Raw genomic sequence first — 19,345 nt, forward strand, 5'->3', positions numbered from 1 at the left:
TACCCTCGCTTCCGCAGCGCCAAGAACCAGGTCTAGCCGTGGGAAGGTGGTCACGTATTCGTCGACGTGCCGGGGCCTGCGTGAAATAATCGGCGCGTCGGCAACTGAAGAGCACCCTATCCGCCACACAGGAACAGGGGGGGGGACCCTCCCCTCCTCTTTCCGCATGGCGGCGACGGTGTTCTATGCAGTCATGTTATCTTGACTCTCTAGCGGCGTCAGCGGCATCCAGCGGTATCAGTCGGTCGCTGCTAGCGCTGGGGGGATGAAAGGGGGGCGGAGCTGGTTACGAGGCCGACGACGACGCCGACGCGAAACCCAGGAACGGACGCCAAAGAGCTGCGCTCGAAAATAAAAGCGTACGTACATCTCCTACGGCTTTGATGAATGACATGGATGCCGCAATTTGCTCCACAGAGCTCGGCCGTGAAGGGAAATATAAAGAAGCGATCCCTCATTTCGACCACTGTCATATCGAGAGCCAAGAGCGAGAAAGAGTTGAGAGTCTCTTATCGTTACTCCGATGTATTCACTGCATCAAAGCTGGACTTGGGAAGGTGCGGAATGATTAGGCACTGAATTTTCACCGGCGACTCACCGCCAGTGTACCAACGGGCTTACAGAATTCCTTATTCCAAAGAGAAGAAATGGATAGGCAGGTTCAGGAGTTGATCGAGAAAGGCATTCGTGAGCCCTCCAAATCTCCGGGGCGAGCGCCGGTGCTTCTAGTTGAGAAACCCGACGGTTCATTTCGATTGGTAATAGATGACCGGCGACTGAATTCCGTTACGAAAATAGACCCCTACCTCGTGCCACAAGTACAGGAAACCCTAGCGCAGCCAGGGTCGGCCAAATATTTTACGCTTGTCGACCTTGCATCAGGGTATTGGCAGATCAAAATGAATGTCGAGAAAATCGCATTTAACATCACATCTGGCCATTTTCAGTGGAGACGCATGCCGATGGGACTTGTCAACAGCCCTGCCGTCTGGAAGAGAACCGCAGACGCAGTCTTGGCTGTAGGCTGGGAAAGAGGTGCTTCTTCTTCATGGACGATATCACCATTTATAGCAACACATTTGTTGAGCACTTGGAGGCAGTCGAGGAGGTGCTGATCAGATTGCGAGTTGCTGGCTTAAAATTGAAACTTTAGAATTGGCAACTTCTCCTGCAGCAGGTCAGATACCTTGGACATATTGTTTCTGCGAACGGAGTAAAATCCGAACCAGGTAAACTAGTAGTGTCCGTGACTTCCCGAGGCCAACCGGAGTTCGAGGTGTGTGCGAGTTCCTTGGCTTAGTCGGATATTACAGAAGGTATGTTCGGACTTTGCCCGAATCGCTCCAGGTTGGCAACCATAAACGGGAGACTTTGTGTGGTGTGCCAGCGACGCTTTGTAGCGCAGTGTGTTTTTTACTGTTGTCACAGCTGGTGCCGGACGAAGTTTTAATAAAGGTGGTGATGAACCCGACCTAACAGTTTGTAACGGCTCGTGCACCTGCGCGTGCCGGTCAGTGACTGAGGGACAGTAGACTGCACCCCAGCTGTGAAAAGGCGTTGAGCGAAAAGGCTTAAAAGGAGGAGGCGAACGGGAGAGCAGAGAGGATCGCAAAACAGCGGACGAGACGGTCGGACAGCAGACGAGCAGGGCAGAAGACTAGGGCTGCGCCACGACTTGCGAGCCCAGGGTCTAGCCGCCGTTCAAAGTTCGGCCCCTGTCATCCTGCCTCCACGCCGGGGAACTCATAACCCCCCTCCCCTTCCCCCGCCAGCTGGAAACTAGGAAGCAGCGGCAGCCCTCGGCAATCCACTACCTGGCCGTGACAAATACCCAGCCCTTCTTCGGAGCCCGTGCAGCACGCCAACGCAGCGACGCATCCCAGTGACGGCGAGCCTAAGCGAGACTGAGCCAGTTGCCTTAATTAAATATGTTTAAAATTATATTCCAAGTATGTGCCTCCATCTCTTCATGCCAAGTGTGGACCCAGGACCACTCTAAAAAACTCGAGACATCACAAGTTTCCATGTCGACCAAAACAACCGGGAAAGTATTCTGGATTTTGTCTACAATGTCATTTTCCGGTTCGAAAATACATTTCGGCACGAACATTACAAACTTGGGCTACATTTCGTAGCAACGCCCATGCAGCTGGAATCACATAAAGCAATTGGAGCCACTTCCGAGCACGAAGTTTCAAATGCGTTTGTATGGCGTGCGGATTCATCGCGTCAACTCGCGGCGGCCGCGGAGGGGGTGGACGAAACAAGGTAGTGTCGAAGCCAGGTTTCCATTCCTATTCAGTGTTTCAAAGGTGGTATTTCCCTCGCCTTCGACTCCCCGCTTGCTCAAGATCTGTAGCTTTGTATACATGAGCCCGACGCGAGCGGGTCGGGTTGTAGGGAGCCGGTTATCGGGCTGAGCCAGCCAGACCCGTCCGGGTTTACATCAACTCGTTTCTGTCGGTAATAGTCGGGCAAAGATCGCTGCTACACCGTGCGTCAAGCAAGTGAACCAGGCGCAGGTGGGAGAGGAGGAATGCTCAGACGAACAGCTCATGGTCCCGTCCCCGACCAGCAAGGAGGAAAGAGAGGAGGCGCCTGCCCGACGTGTCAGCGTATACATGTCCCTCGCCCAACGGGTAGGGTCGGGGCAACCCACCCCTTGCAGTCGGGCTTGCGGGACCCGACACGACGGTCATCTAGCTCGAAACCCTAGCGTATACATATGCCCGACTCGACTGTTCTCACCCGACAGGCCCACCCGACTCGACTTTGTCGGTCTCATGTAAACCCCCTGTCTGTGCTTCTCTCCCACTGCTCTCAGCCCCTCTAGACTGCTGCATGTTTCTTTTGGTGCTTTTTTTCTCGTGGCTTCTTTGGAACCTTCCTCGCCGTGCTGTAGCAGCTCTTTATGGTACTCCCTCGCCCTTCTCCCCGTACACTACGCTCTCTCCGTGGTTGCGCTTTTTTGTTTGTGGTTAAGTTTCCGTTTTCGCGCTTGTTCCTACACGCAGGAGAGAAGGCACCGAATGCTGGCCCAATGGCGTTTTTTTTTATTGAACCTCGTTTTTGTTTTCTTACGCCGCTGCGCAGACAAGAAGGGGTTCTCTACGCGCAGCTATGTTTCGGTTTCAGCAGAGGTTTGCGCAGATTCTCCAGCAGCTGAAAACAGAAATGGACCTAGCGAACGCCAATGAGTGATCGCGACCAAAGGCATCGAAGTGGCGGCATAGTGACCCGTTGTCTCCCTCTGCGGCACCCAAGTAGCCAGCCCCCTTCCCCCCCCCCCTCCCCTTAGGGACGGAGGCGCGCTGCCGTTTCAGACCTTAATCCCCCTTGGCACTCACAACGGCGACAACGGGAACCTGACCATTTGTTGAAAGTGTTGCGATGGAGCACCAGAGCAAGATGACCAGCGTGGCAGGCTTCTCATTCTGAACAGCTCGTGCCGTGCCTGCGCTCCGAGCACGCGCTGTCCATCTTTATTTTCCTCTAACACTGATCTCAGCGCCTCCATTTTATAGCGTCGGCGGGCACTATAGGGCCCCCCGCCTAATCGAAACGGCGAAATGTATGCGCCGACGGGGCAGAGGTGGGGGTGCCACGGCGGCAAGCAGGTCTGCAGATAAGCCGGGAACATCTGAGGGGAGCTCCTTGGGAGGTGTCTCGAGATAAGCGGGTTTGAGGCGATCTAGAGAGACCACCTCTTCACGACCATCCAGCAGGATTGTCGCTGACTTTGTCGCCCTGTTGAGGACGCGGTATGGGCCGTCGTATGAAGGGGTAAGAGGTGCCTTTACAGCGTCTCGCCTGAGAAACACATGCGTCGAGGAAGCAAGATCTGGATGCACAAAGACTTGATGGGCAGATGAGCGAGGCGGCACTGGGCGCAGATGCTGAAGACAGTATTGTAGGCGATGAAGGTATTGTAGGGGCTGGGACGAGGGAGCCGAAGGTACGAACAAGTCTCCGGGAAGCCGCAAGGATGTACCGAATACGAGTTCGGCCGCCGAACAGCCAAGGTCATGACGCAGGACGGCACGTAGGCCTAGGAGCACCATAGGGAGGTGGTCGACCCAGTGCTCGCGATCCAGACGCGCAGTGAGGGCAGCCTTGAGCTGGCCATGGAGCCGCTCGACCATGCCGTTGGCACAGGGATGGTATGATGTGGTGCGGCAGTGTTTAGTACCGAGTAGCCGTGTGAGCGAAGTGAAGAGGGCACATTCGAACTGGCGGCCGCGATCCCTGAATACAATGCCGGGGCAGCCGAAGCGGGAAACCCATGCTGAAATGAAAGCTCTGGCAACTGTTTGCGCAGTAATGTCCGGAATCGGCACGGCTTCGGGCCAACGGGTGAAGCGGTCAACCATCGTCAGAATATACTTGTAGCCCAGAGGGGGGAAGCGGTCCAACCAGGTCAAGATGAATATGGTCAAAGCGCGATCCAGGCGGCAGGAAAGACCGAGGGGGAGTCTTGGTATGGCGTGTCACTATGTCGTGGAGGGAATGGAAAATAACACGACGAAAGGCCTCCGGGTTGAACGGTCGCGGTAGAGCCGATGATATGTCGCACCAAAGCGCACCGTTGCTTTTTTCACTTTAGGTCAACGATTTTCCTCAGATATTATCCTCAGCCAATGCTCTCATGTATGCTGATGACACTGCCATTATCGTTACTGCTTGTCATACTGCCGAACTAGAAAGCATCGCAAACACAGAATTGAAAACAACTGCAGACTGGTATCTCGCGAACAAATTAACATTAAACACTAAGAAAACTAAATACATACTGTTCCATTCACGGAAAAAATCACTGGACTCGAGTGATATTAGATTGACTGTTAGTCAGACCCTGCTTGAACCAACCACTGTCTTTACGTACCTTGGAGTGACCTTAGACAACCATTTACATTGACAACTTCAGATTGACTCGATTTGCACGAAGATTGCATCGGGTTGCTATGTTCTGCCTCAAATTCGCCAATAATTTGATGTCAATATTCTGAGAGTCCTTTACTTCACATTAGTACATACTCATCTGCATATTGCATTGAGCCGTGGGGTTGGACATATAATACTTACCTAGAACCCATGAGATGTTCACAAAAGCGAGCACTTAGAATAATATCGTTTTCCGACTACTCTAGACCCAGCAAGCCACTATTTATTAAACTACGCGTGCTGCCTTATGACCTGCTTCATCAGAAAAACACTGCTGAATGTATTCACAAAATAGTAACAACCTCCCCTTTGATATATCTAGATTTTACATGCCGTCACGTGCAACCCGAAGTCGCACTTATGGAAATTTTAATTTACCCATAAAAAGAAACGTTTATGGTGGAGGTATGCTGCAGTTTACGGGCGCTAAAATCTGGAATTATCTACCCTATGACATAAAGATTGCCAAGACCTTTTCCACTGCAATAAAAGATCACTACCTTGAAATGAATGAAACACTTCGAGTCCAAACTTGCACTTGCCTACTGTAACTCCACATTGTTCGTCTGGTATTACTCATGTAACCCCTTCATATACCCGTATTTTATCTGATGCGATATTTTTTTTGCGACGTGTGACATTATGTATTGTTATAGTGAGGTGACATTATGCATTCATCCTTCGTTGCTTTAATTCTTGTATAAGTTCTACGCGCTTTTGTTTGATTTGTAAGATTTTAGTTTATATTTTCTTCTCTTCATTGGTAGAATTACGAATGCATGTATAAGCGATAACTAGCTTTCTTCACGTTTATTGTAAAGTTCCTTCTTCTGATGTCTGTAACTTTGACGAATGGGTGCCTGCAACTCATCTACTTTTTCCATTTGACCCTTTACTAACCGCTGGCTATGGGTTCAAGCAGTGTCTGTCTATTTTCCTGTAGGACACCAAGGAACAATAAAAAAAAAATAAAGCAGGCGCCCGGAAGTGTTCGACGGTTCACTCACACACTTCCTTTTTTCTCATCGATTGCAGACTAAAGTAATAAAATTAGCGATCACATTATCACTGGTGGTACTGTTCAGAATAAACATACCAAAATATTTCAGTTTTGCCGGCTTCAAAACAAGCTAGATGTCTACGAATGTGGTCACTCGCCGTTCAGACGGCGGCTGGGTCCGGCGGTCTGGGAGGAAGATGGAGCCTGCGGGCACCTTTGAGGTACTCTGAAAATTTTCCAGTGACTCTACGTCGGATAGATGGATGGTATATAGGAGCGTCCCCTATGAAACAGGGTGGTAGCAAATGCTATCTTGCTCATTTTTTCTCCCTATATCTAATTATTATTTTACATTGGTTAACTATACCATCATTCTTTTTATTGAATTTTTCTTTCTATAATACTAACATTATGTCACTTTTCTAATTTTAAGCGACCAATCATCCAATCGTTTTTTGCTAGCTTCTACCGCAGGTTCATTCTCCCAGCCACTGGTACCTTTAAACCCTGCGGAGCTTCAGACACCGGATGGATACCATTACATTCGAGTATAATATGGGTAATTGTTTCTGTGGATTTACCACATACTGCACATGTGTCATCTTCCTTGTTAAATTTCTTATTGTAACTGCGTGTTATAAGACACCCTGATCTAGCTTCAAAAAGTAGGGCACTGCCTCTTGAGTTATCAAACAAATCTTCCTTCCTGATCTGTGTTTTCCGCTTTCGGTATAGTCCTACACTCTGCTCTTTTCCATTGAATTCCTCCAATTTTTACCTTCTGTGTTTTGCACCTGTTGCTTAACGCTCTTTATTTCTTCGTCCTTGTGACCAGCATACTTACTGGTTAGTTTCCTAGTTCTTTTCCTCTATTGTGAGTCAGCGCTTTTTAGGCATAGGTAATTTAAATACTTTAGCTGCCCACCTGTTACTGTCCAATTTCCTCAGGCGTTCCTCATATATTTTACTTTGAGCTTCCCGTACTTCAAAAGATGCCCAGCCCATATCTCCCTGTACCGCCTAATTTGTGGTTTTGCCGTGGGCACCCAGTGCTAATCGTCCGACGGCTCTCTAATTTATTTCTAATGACTGCAATTCTGATTTTAGGCATAAAGCAGCATTTCCGAAAGTAACCACGGGTACCATAATTCCTTTCCAAATACCCCTCAAAACCTCATACCTGTTGTATCCCCACAATGCCTTATGCTTCATTATCTCGGCATTTCTTCGCCCTTTGGCCTTAAATGATTGCTCATGCTTTTCAATGTATGTCAATTCTTCGTTTGCCCATACACCAAGATATTTATATTCTGCCACTCTAGGTATTTCACGGCCTTGTATTTTAAGACCCTGATCAGTTGAGCCGTTGAAAGACCCGAGTTAACTGCGCTAAAACTGAAGCCTAGAGCGTCCCCTTCGTCTCCGCAATACTTAACCATAGTTTCCAATTCTTCCTGACTTTCTGCTAGCAGCACAATATCGTCTGCATACATTAAACCGGGGAGGCGCTGGTCTACCGCCGTTCCGCCTAATCTATATGACAGGTTAAAACCTATGTTACTTTCTGGTATCTTTCGTTCCAGGTTTATCATATAAAGCATGAACAGCAGCGGTGATAGAGGACAACCTTGTCTTAATCCTTTGCATACCTTGACAGCTTTTGTACTTCGTATCCCTTCCCATGTAATTTCTACTTTGTTATCCCGGTATATTTCCTGTAGGAACTCTGTTATCTCATAACCGATACCTTCTTGTTTTAAAATGTTCCACAGGGGCTACCTGTTTACGTTTTTGTTACGTTTATGTCCAGGAAGGGCAAATACAAATGTATATTTTCCACTCTAGATATTTCGATGCATTGGGTAAGCACGAACAGGCTATGATCTAAGCGCCTAGCTACCATTTCTAAAGCCGTTCTGAAGTTTTCCGAGTATCTAGTTACTTTCTACCCATGCTTGCATCTTTAATTTCACCGCCTGCATGGCCACCCTGTATATAACAGATGTTATGATAATCGGCCTGTAGGAATTTATTTGCATCATTTCTCCTTTCCCTTTATAAATCAAATTCATTTTACTCTGCCGCCAGCTGTCCGGCATTTGCTTATTCGTTATGACTGTTTCCAAAGCTTTTAACGTTTCCTTACTTCTTGGACCAAGTTCATTAATCAGCTTGATCGGAATTCCATCTATTCCTGTAGATGTGTTTTTAGGAATACGTTTTCCTGCCTTTTTCCTGTTTAGATTGGTCAGTTCTAAGCTGCTTTGTATTCTGCTATCTTCTGTTGCTTCCTGATTTGCGGACATTACCCTATCGTCGCTCTTAAAGGACTCGGCTACAACTGATGTAATGTAATTCACTGCGTTGTCTCCCTTTAAACAATTTCCCTCGTTATCTTGAATCTGGTCCTGCTTTCTTTTATTCTTTTTACTTAGCCAGCTTATATGGTTCCAGAATATTTTGGTCCGCCTCTAGTGGCATCGTGTATGTCAGCCATCCAGCGATCGGTGGACTGCTTTATTTTACTTTGGACGAGGGCCTGTACATCAAGTTTCTTCTGTCGATATGATTCCCATTTTTGGTCTATCCCCTCCTGAGATACCTGTGCTTTCTTTGCCTCTCGGTATTTCCTTGAAGCTTCCCGTCGTTGTTCGATAGCTTCCCTGATTTTTTTATTCCACCAGCTCCGTGGCTCCCTCTTTCCATTCCAGTGGATTGCTACTTTAATTAACCTCCTTAAAATGTTTCTCCTTATGAGTAGTTCTACCTTTTCATAATCCCAGTCTTCCATGGGGCTTTTCTCTATTGCTTCCTGTATGTCTGCTGCTATCTGCGCTATTTGATCGTCGTTTAATTTGTGTTTACGTTTTTGTCTAAGTTCCATTTCTCTTTTCATCAAGGGCCCCATCTAATGCGTTTGTGATCACTTCCAAGACTACACTCCCCTTCTTCGTCTATTTCCATTTTTGTGACCTTGCTATAAATTCCCTGCGACATTAGACAGTAGGAATCGCCCCGTGATTTGTCCCTCGCACTTTGTTTATTTAAAATAACCTGGTCGTGTCGCTCACAGAAATCTAGCATTAGCTTCCCGTTACAATCCGTGTATCCCTCCAGATCGTCGATGTGGCCGTTCATGTCCTTCAGTAGAATAATATTGCCCCGTTTCCAAACTGGCTTATATCGTCACTGAGACATTCAACAAGATCCCTGTTTTCTTACCTGCATTGATGTCCTGTTCCTAAATAAACTACCCCTAGTCATGTCCTTATGCCGGCAATTGTTCCTGAAACCCAGATATGTTCTTTGGAAGATGATTTTATTCTTTGCCAATTTGTTCTTTGGTGTATCAACATACCTACCCCTCCACCCTTCTTTTCCGTTCTCGTTCTGTTGTACCCTTCCCAGACATAGAATTCTATAAACGGCGGATCTTCTAGATTCCTGAGATGAGTCTCGCATAGAGCGCACACACCTATTTTGTCATCATTGTGTAAGCGGGAAGGCGCGCCGTCTAGCGGAAGCATCACCCGATGGCTTCAACGCTCCCCATAGGCGCCGCTTGGCGGTAATCACACCTCAGTATTCTAGCCACTGTAGCCATAGCGTGCTCTACAGCCTTTTGAAACGTAAGCTTGCTATCTTCGCTAAACAACACGTGCTGCATGTCATCTCTTAGCAGACCACACACGAAACGATCCCGCAGGGACTCGTCTAAAGCGCTTTCAAAATCTCACATGTTCGTGACAGCGTCCGAAGCTCAGCTGTGTAATCAGAAATGGACTCGCCAGCGTGCTGCTGTCGCGTGTAAAACTTTACTGGGATACAGCTGATCCCTGACGATTTATCGTCAGTACCTCGAAGTTCTTAGCAGAAGGTAATTCCGGAGACACCAGCGACTTCAGAAGACTGTAGGTTCTAGGACCTATAATACTCAGGAATGCGTGCACCTAGTCGCTTTCAGGAACCGCTTGACGATCAAAAGCGGTGTTAGCCATTCTTCGTATGACGCCCAGTCACAAAAAAAGTGTCGAATGGTTCCATCTGGCCAACCTGACCGGTGATTGGCGTCGACGCTGCGCCATCAGTTAGCGTATTGGCAGCACTCTTCAAAATGTCAAATTTGAACCGAAGCTGAATGCAGGAAACACTTGCCTTCCTTCACGATGTGCGATGCTTCTTAATCCCACTCTCGTCTCCAGTTGTTACTCGTCCAGTACAGTGGCAAGGGACAGACAAGTTCCCAGTAGATGCAGTTTATTATTCCATATGCTTTGGCTCCGACGCAACAGATACTGATAGCTAGGCGACGCTGGTTTTAGCGTTCTTGACACATGCGCACTATGCACCACTGCGACGCTGCCTTTAAGCGTTCTTGATGCTACGCAGCTTTCAAGCGTTCTTGTCAGTGGCGTGCATATACACGACAGTGTCGACTTTTTTTCTCGACTTGGGTGAAGAGGGAGTCGATTTTGGCGTCTATTCAGGCTTCCAAAGATTTAGTTTTGCTTCCGATTTTGCCTATTTGTCCTAGGTCGTCATGTGCGACGGGAGGGGGGAGGGGTTCTGAGGTACGGTTCTTTTTTTGGGGGCGGTTGTACGGCTTGGGATGTTTGGGTGAAGGTGGTAGGTACGGATTGTGAAAGGGGTGAATGGGGAGGATTGGTGTGAGGACAGGCATCTCACTTCTTCCCGCAGGGCCCTGAGTCCTTTGTTGCGTCGACATACAAGGGGGAGGGGGGAGGGCAGAAGGGCTGAAGTGACGGGGGCTGTTTGGAGATCGCTCCAGCTGCATGGTCGGCCACATGGGGGTCCTTTGGGCCTCCTTAGCGAAGCGACGTGGAGTGGCTTGGGCCCCACATGCCGAATAGCATCTCTAGATGGTTTTTTCTTAGGAGAGATGTTGAAGTGTAGTGGTGGATGTAGATATTCGTCCCCTGGTCTTGCAACTCCCCGTGCCCGTCATGTGCGCGTCTCCGCATAGTATACATTGGGGAGTGCAGGAACGATCAGGCTCCTTGGGGTACGGTTCGCCACAAGTGAAGTTTTGGTTCGATGTTGATGAATGACTGTATGCTGGAGCAAGTGAGTAAGTTGGTGGAGCAACCTTCTAAGAAAGAAGAGAACATTATATAGATTATATTGTGGGGGCAGGGCTATGACTTGAATGATGAGACAGGGCACAAACGTGTAATAAAACGAGTTCACATGTTCACAAAGACTACAAAGGCGCGCAGAGCGCAGTTGCAACAGGCGACTGCTTCGCTTGTTGGCTGGCGGCTCACTCCTAGCTGCCTGACGCTCGGCTTTAGCTCAGGACGGGAGGCAATCGGTGGAGGGACCAATATGACCCTCTGCCGGGTAGCTTGGTAAGCAGGGTTGGAACGGCCAGGAGGTGCTGCCACCTCACAATATACAAGTAGGTGGTACAAGAGTCAAGACAAATGACAACTAGCCGCGGTCGGCCGCGCTAACTGCTAAACAGAAGCAAACTTTTTGCTGCGCTAGTTGGTCCAAACGATGTGAAAATCTTCAGCGGAAAAGAAATAGCCCGAAGGACCACAGGATGGTGAGGTCCCGAATTAGCCTAAATCTGAAGAAGGAACGCAACAGATTAGTAAGAAAGAAGCCCATCAACGAATTACCGGTGAGGGGGAGGGCAGAAGAGTTCAGGATCTCATTACAGAATAGGTATTCAGTTCTAACCGAGGATGGCGACATTACCCTAGAAGCAAGGAACAATAATTTCAGAGATATCATTACTGAGTGCGCGGTAGAAGTAGGCGGTAGGATAGTTAGAGAGGATACCGGTAAGCTGTCTAAGGAGACGAAAGATTTGATTAAGAAACGCCAGAGTATGAAAGCTTCCAATCCAACAAACCAGATCGAATTGGCCGAGATATCAAAGCTATTCAATAAACGCAAGGTGGCCGATATAAGGAAGTATAACATGGAGAAAATTGAGCATGCTGTAAAGAACGGGGGAAGCCTTAAAGCGGTAAAGAATAAATTGGGCGTAGGCAAAAACCAGATGTATGCGATAAGGGACAAGGCGAACAACGTCATCACGAATATGGAAAAGATAGTCAAAGTAGCCGAGGAGTTCTATACAGATCTCTACAGTAGCCAAAGTAGTCAGGACCGTAATGAGATCGGCAGTAGGGAAAAACAGTCAGACGTTCCATCAGTGACGAAGGACGAGGTCAAGAAAGCATTAGAAACTATGAAAAGGGGGAATCAGCTGGAGAGGATCAGATAACTACAGATTTGCTGAAGGACGGGGGGGGGGGGATATCGTGCTAGAAAAACTGGCCGCCCTGTAGACGCAGTGCTTGGTGTCATCGAAGGTACCGGAACCATGGAAGAATGCAAACATTATCCTCATTCATAAGAAAGGGGACTCTAAGGACCTTAAACATTACAGACCAAACAGCTTACTGTCTGTTACGTATAAGGTATTTACTAAGGTAATCGCTAATAGAATCAGGACAACCTTAGACTGCAATCAAGCAAAGGATCAAGCAGGGTTTCGGAAACGGTACTCTACTATCGATCATATCCATACCATCAATCAGGTGATAGAAAATTCTCAGAATATAACCAGCCCTTATACATAGCATTCATTTATTACGAAAAAGCATTTGACTCAGTTGAAACCTTGGTGGTGATGCAGGCATTGCGAAATCAGGGGGTAGACGAGCCGTACGTGAAAGTGCTGGAAGATATATATAGTGGCTGCACAGCAACCATAGTTCTGCATAAAGAAAGTAACAAAATTCCGATAAATAAAGGTGTTAGGCAAGGAGACACAATCTCCCCAGTACTATTCATAGCTTGCGAAAAGAAGATGGGACTGGAAAGATTGCTATTTCCTTCGCGCTGACGTTTTTCGCCATTGCTAAACAGACCAACAATAGACTCCACGTACCCGCAGTCGAGCTGGTGCTTCTTGCACCAGCTCTAAATTAGCCGCAGATCCCAGTGCTCGGCCACTCAAGAACCCTATCGCATGGAGTTTAGCTGCAGCAGAAGACATCCGGGCACAGTCCCGTATATAAAAAAATAGACACAGTAACTTTGGCTTCTGTCCTCCGAAACCTCCGCACGTGCCCCAGATGCGCGCTATACATCCCATGCTGTCCGACCGGTTCGCATACTTACGTTGGTGCTCTAGTAAGCTGCACGTTTTTCAGCGGAACGAAAGCCCGACCCTTCTCGTGGGTTTATCGCCTCATGCCGTTCCCACTCGGGCGATGGGGCAACGGGGAGAAAGCAAAGTGCCTCTCCCGTCTCCCGTAGCAAAGGGAAGCAAGCGCAGCAGGGTTCCGAACGAAGAGCTCGCATTTGAGAACTTATGGTCTCCTTCTAGGAACCGCGTGTCCGAAAAGGGACCAAATTTGACGCGCAATTCGCACCGCAGAACCTTGCCGAGAGTTTCTTTCAAAACTATGCATACCAAAAATACATACGGCAATGCGCTCAACCTTACACCTTCCCCACAAGACTCGGGTAATCTACGAAAGATAAGCCGATGCATGCTAACAAGAATAAAGTTTGGCAAGTGGCGGTTGATTAATGCAGCACAAGCCAGCTATGGAAGTCGGTGAGTCTGGCTGCTCGACCCTTTGTCAGACACATCCACAAACATATCCCGTGAAAAGAAATAAACATGGATGGAAAATCCACCAGATTACTGAGTTCGGTCCATGTGTGCACTTTTTAAGTCCCAACGAATTCAGTTTGTTGTTTCGCACCATTATCTGGCCCACTGTCCCCAGCGGTCACTGCGGGATGTCAGCTGGTGGCCAGTTCCAACAAGCGCTGGAACTCCTTTGAGATGCTCAATGCAACATTATAGCGCTGCAGCAAAAGAGTCAGCGTGTAAGCTTAGCGCTTTGATGCATCATCATCGTCATTATCATCATCAGTCGGATTATATTCACTGCAGGGTGAATGCCTCTCCCATATTCCTCCAATTAACCCAATACTGTGTTAGCTGCATCTAGTTTACCTCTGCGAACTTCTTAGCCTCATCCGCCCCCTTAACTTTCTGCCATCCTCGGCTACACTATCCTTCCCTTGGAATCCGCTTTGGGGCCCGGCCCACTGCTCGTAAGTAATGAGAGGATTGTGGTCCGAGAAGACTGCCACGGTGGCGCCGAACACCCACGTCTCAAATGTTTAGATGCTCACAGGCTTCCCTTAAGCATAAGCCTCTCTTAAGCATAAGCCTCTTTTTCAATTGCAGCCCACCGCATTTGCACTGGAGGGAATAGTGAATGGCGAAGGCTTAAGGACGCCTTCGTGCAGTAATCAGAAAGCTGCGCCAAACAGTAGCTACTGCTGACGCGTCCATAAATACCAGATACGGCTTTCGCGGGTCTGGAGTGGTCAGCGAAACAGCCTGGCATAGAGCTTTCTTCTGGGCTCTAGGGGCTTTGGCCGTATCATCTGGCCACGGTATTTTATTCCGCACGGCTTTCCCTTTAGGCATGTCAGTGGTAGAGTGATTTCTCCAAAATGTGGAACATAGCTGCGGTAGTATCCGCACGAACTAAGAGTGCTGCTCGATGTTTTCTTTGTGCCAGGGACTGAAGGCCTTCAATAGCCTCAATTTTCTCTTTAGCCGGGCCCAACACCTCCTATAGGGAGCTGGCATGAAGCGATACATGCTGGGTAATCCGCCATGATGTTGTCGCTGGCAGCAGACGGCGGGCAGCGCAGCCATGCTGAATTGAGCAAGTGCCTGTCGTTTTCGACGGTCCACCGAGCAAACACGCGGCTTTTCGTGCGCTGCTCTTACGTTCGCGCAATTTTTGGCAGATTCCTGAGAAACGTACGCGTCTCTGTGCCCGAAAATTCGGCCGCGCTATGGAAAAATGCAAAGCAGTAGTGCGACGTGGACCTGTTCAAGCTACGCCTCTTCAAGCGCGAATGACTGACTGCACTACGCGTCTGGACCTGGGCGCCCGTCGACATCGCCGATATTCATGATTTCAGTTTTGACGAGTAGTTTGATACTTGCCCGGATTGGCGTCGATCTCGCGTCTGTTGGCCCTTGCGAGCCATTCGCGTAGGCGCCGCTAGAGGGATCCTTTGCCTTCTCGCACTCGTGCAGACGTATTTCTAGAATCCTAAAGAACCCACAGTCGGCCTGTCTGATCGCGCCAGCATCGTCTGCGCGCATTACGCGACCATGCAGACGACGCTGTGTGGCAGTGCCGTGCAGCGCGTCTGCTGCTAGCGACAACTTAATGGCGGATTACCCAGCTGCGCCTCACGTGATGTGACGTCAGCTACATCACGCAGCGCCGGCTGGCGCGCGCATGTGACGTCAGCTACATCACGCAGCGCCGGCTGGCGCGCGCCTCCTCGAACGCGGTGCACTGCTACTCATGCGTCGCAAGCGTGATACCGATGGGTTTCATAAAGAATGTTTGTGAAATAGCGTCAGTACGGACACATCTCCGGACCTCACCCTTGTTAAGAACGTCGGCAGCGCAAACTGGGTTAACACTCAAGAAAATTTAGACGGTAATTACTGCTGGGCCCTATAAATGCCCAGGCCGACGTCACTCACTCGTCGAGTGGGATGCCTTCCGAAAAATTCGGGAACAGAGTGCTAACACCACAGAAATTGATGACATTGAGGAGTAGATAAGGCAGCTCTAATTGGACGCTCGTAAAGCGACCAAGACTGTGGCGGAAGACTCAGGCCTAGAAACAATGGACACCCGCCTCCTCCATATATGGCAAGCCAAAACCAGTATGGAAAAGCGACTTAAAAGTCAAAAGTGGAATCGTAACCTTCGCAGAAGGATAGCAAGGCACAACAAAGAGATAGAGGAATATGCGCTCAAACTTTCTAGGCAAAACTGGGAATCGCTATGCGACAAAATGGACGGGAATATAAGTCTGGCCCGCACATGGAGTTTACTCAGATACCTCCTAGACCCTGTCGGATGTAAAACGGCCCAGAGGCAAAACCTCCAAAAGATCCAGCATAAACATGAGGGCACAGAGCAAGAGCTGCTCGATGAGATTCGATCTAAGTACATAGGGGACACCGAGAAGGTACCTCTGCATGGTTACTGTGGGATACCCAAAGATCGCTTGGACGAACCCATTACTGAATCCGAAGTGCGAGCAGAGCTTGCTAGATTAAATACTAATTCAGCGCCCGGGCCGGATGGGGTAAGCAACAAATTGCTCAGAAATCTCGACGACAACTCCATAACAGCACTCACTGCCTATATGCAGAAATGTTGGGAGGCGGGTGAGATTCCTAAGCAGTGGAAGTCGGCTAAGGTGGTACTTATTCCTAAACCGGGGAAACCTCTGTCGATCGTGAATCTAAGGCCTATATCCCTAACCTCCTGTGCAGGGAAATCGATGGAGCATGTAGTGCAGACGCGTCTCAACAACTACATGGAAGACCACCATCTTTATCCTATCTCCATGGTGGGATTCAGGTCTCATCTCTCAACGCAGGACGTGATGCTGCAACTGAAACATGAAATTCTGGACTCACAAACGCGGGACACGAAGGTCATCCTGGGTTTTGACCTGGCGAAGGCTTTCGATAACGTCACGCACAAGGCGATCCTGGATAATCTCAGCCTCCTGGGAGTAGGCCCGAAAACCTACAACTATGTTTAAAATTTCCTTTCCGACAGAGTGGCCCAAATTAACTTCGGGAAAGTAAATCAGACTACATAGAGCTAGGTAGCAAGGGGACCCTGCAGGGATCTGTACTGTCCCCGCTTCTATTCAACGTGACCATGATCGGGCTTCCTAGCAAACTAGCAGCGATTGAAGGTCTCAGTCATTGCATGTATGCGGATGACATTACTATGTGGATTGGCAAAGGAACCGACGGCCAAATAGAGGAGACTCTCCAAATGGCCATAGGAGAAGTTGAAAAGTACGTAAATGATAGGGGACTTAGGTGCTCCCCGCAAAAATCGGAAATGCTTTATACCAACCAAAGAGGAAATCACGGTCGGATCCCCCGCGGATATCTCTGAAGGCTCAGGGACTCGATATCCCGACGGCGGACAGGATTAGAGTCTTAGGGCTGTACATTCAAAACAACGGTTTCAATGGAGAAACAATAAAAAAGTTGGAGATATGCACGCAACAGACTATGCGGCTCATCCGCAGAATCGCAAATAGGCGCTATGGAATGAAAGAAACGAATCTAATCAGATTAGTTCAAGCCTTTGTAATAAGTAAGATTGCTTACGTAGCTCCTTTCCTTAATCTGAAGGCAGCGGAATAGTCCATGCTGGAAGGGATCATTCGCAGAAGTGTCAAGCAGGCGCTGGGTTTACCAATTCGGACCCCCACCGCAAAACTTTTAGAACTAGGCCTTCACAACACACTGGATGAAATTGTGGAAGGCGTGACAATCTCGCAGTACGAAAGGCTGTCGGGAAGCGTTACAGGCAGGAAAATCCTAGCGAAACTAGGAATAATTTACGAGAGTCAGCGAGGTCCGAAAGTGGACATGCTTAAGAGCGTGCGCGATAGGCTGATGATCCCACCACTACCGAAAAACATGCATCCCGTCCACCACAAGGATCGCAGAGAGAAACGGGCTGAAGCCCTAGCCAAATGTTTCAAAAACTATCCAATAGAAGACGTGGCCTACGTGGACGCAGCTAATTGCGGGAAGGGGAGAATGGTGATAGCGGTAGCTAGCGCCGAGACATATCTCCGAGCCGGCGCCTCGATCACGACGGGCAGTCCCGAAATTGCAGAAGAAGCCGCCATCGCACTTGCAATAGTGGGCACGGATGCGTCAACAATAGTCAGTGACTCAAAGGTAGCAGTGATGAACTTTGCCAAGGGGAGGGTCTCCCCTCTGACGAACGTAATCCTGCGGACTGCAGGGAACGACCGCAAAATTCGCATAGTCTGGACACCTGCACACGCATCCCTGGCTGGAAATGAAGCAGCTCACGAACTGGCTCGAGGTCTTGCTTTGCGAGCCAGTGGCCATACCGAGGGCTTCGCAGACAGGGATCGTCTTGTGTGTTACAGAGAGATCACACAACATTATAGGCTTAATCGAACGAAGTACCCCGCCGCTGATAAATCATTGACAAAGAGTCAGGCCACCTCTTGGCGCCGTCTCCAAACTTATACGTTTCCGAACCCGGTTATGTGTAGTCGTTATTATCCGGGACAATATTCAAACGAGTGTAAGCAATGTAAGGCCAAAGCGGATCTCAACCATATTCTCTGGAAATGCCCTTTTGCCCCCCTGGAGGGACAAAAAATAAAGTCACTTGAACAATGGGAGGCTCTCCTACTCAGCTCCGATCCGGAGACTCAAACAAGTCGTCCAACTGGCCGAAGACGCCGCCAGGAGCCAAGACCTTCTGGCCGTCGTTTAGGCGAGGGGCCTATATGCCCTTCAGACTGTTGGCAATAAACGTTTTACAATCCAAAAATCTCTTTACAAGCAACTCAGTCTGCCAGTTGTTTTGTGCACTAAATTTTGATAAAAAGCAATCAACACTTGCACGGACGGTGGCTTAATGAGTCTGGAATATTAAGTTATGAAAGCTGCAGAGCTTGTTTCCAGCATTAAGGCGTCGTGAGCCACTCTATCTTGAAAACAGGCATCGCTCGCCAAGGCTTTTTCAATAAAGACCATGTTAATTAGCGGAATGATAAGGTCATTCATTAGTATACGCTGATATAACAAGCTCACAGCACAGCATCTATTTGGATTCTTCACAATGCTTTAGTAAGAATAACATCAACACAGTGCATAACGAGTACAATTTGTAAGTGTACTATAATGTTGTGCTCCTCTACAACATACGCAAATCAAATTACTGTATTGTTGAAGTCATGCATATTTTGGTAGGGATTGAGGACCTGAACGTATGTAAACCATTCATTTATACACAAATTGTATACATAGTGGTTCTTTAATGCATTACGATCAACAACTTTTCAGAATAACACTCAAATGCATTCGATCTCTAAGCACTATACCCCAGTCTAGTAGAGTTCACATAGCATGCATAAATTCAGACAGCAGAAAAAAAAACAGCCTTTACAAAGTTCGAATATGAGGGCACTTAACTGTAAACAATATGCACAGCGTTTAGTGACAGTAAGGAGCACACAATAGAGATAATGCAATCAACCAAGTCAGGAAACGCTGCAATTGCACCAAATTCACAGTGATTCTTTTTCAACTACTAAAATGCATGAAGTATGCAACTTAGCCTTGCAAGACAGTAAATTACCGACTTTCATTTGCGCTCTCTTCTTTTGCAAAACGTGCAAGGTCGTTCCCCTGCTTGCACAGATTGCTCAAAAGTATGTTATCTGCCCAGTTTGCTAGCAAACTGGCTAACTGTTCATAAGTGTGCCCTTTGATGC

The 19,345-nt window shown here is 48.3% G+C and overlaps 1 pseudogene; it reads left to right on the forward strand.

Moving 5' to 3' along the window:
* The first annotated feature begins 17,087 nt into the window (after window positions 1-17,087).
* LOC146201126 (uncharacterized) lies at window positions 17,088-18,342 on the forward strand (annotated as a pseudogene).
* The last annotated feature ends 1,003 nt before the right edge of the window (window positions 18,343-19,345 follow it).

Source organism: Amblyomma maculatum, chromosome 2, assembly GCF_055883805.1.
Source record: "Amblyomma maculatum isolate TAMU_Amacu chromosome 2, ASM5588380v1, whole genome shotgun sequence".
Lineage (NCBI taxonomy): Eukaryota > Metazoa > Arthropoda > Arachnida > Ixodida > Ixodidae > Amblyomma > Amblyomma maculatum.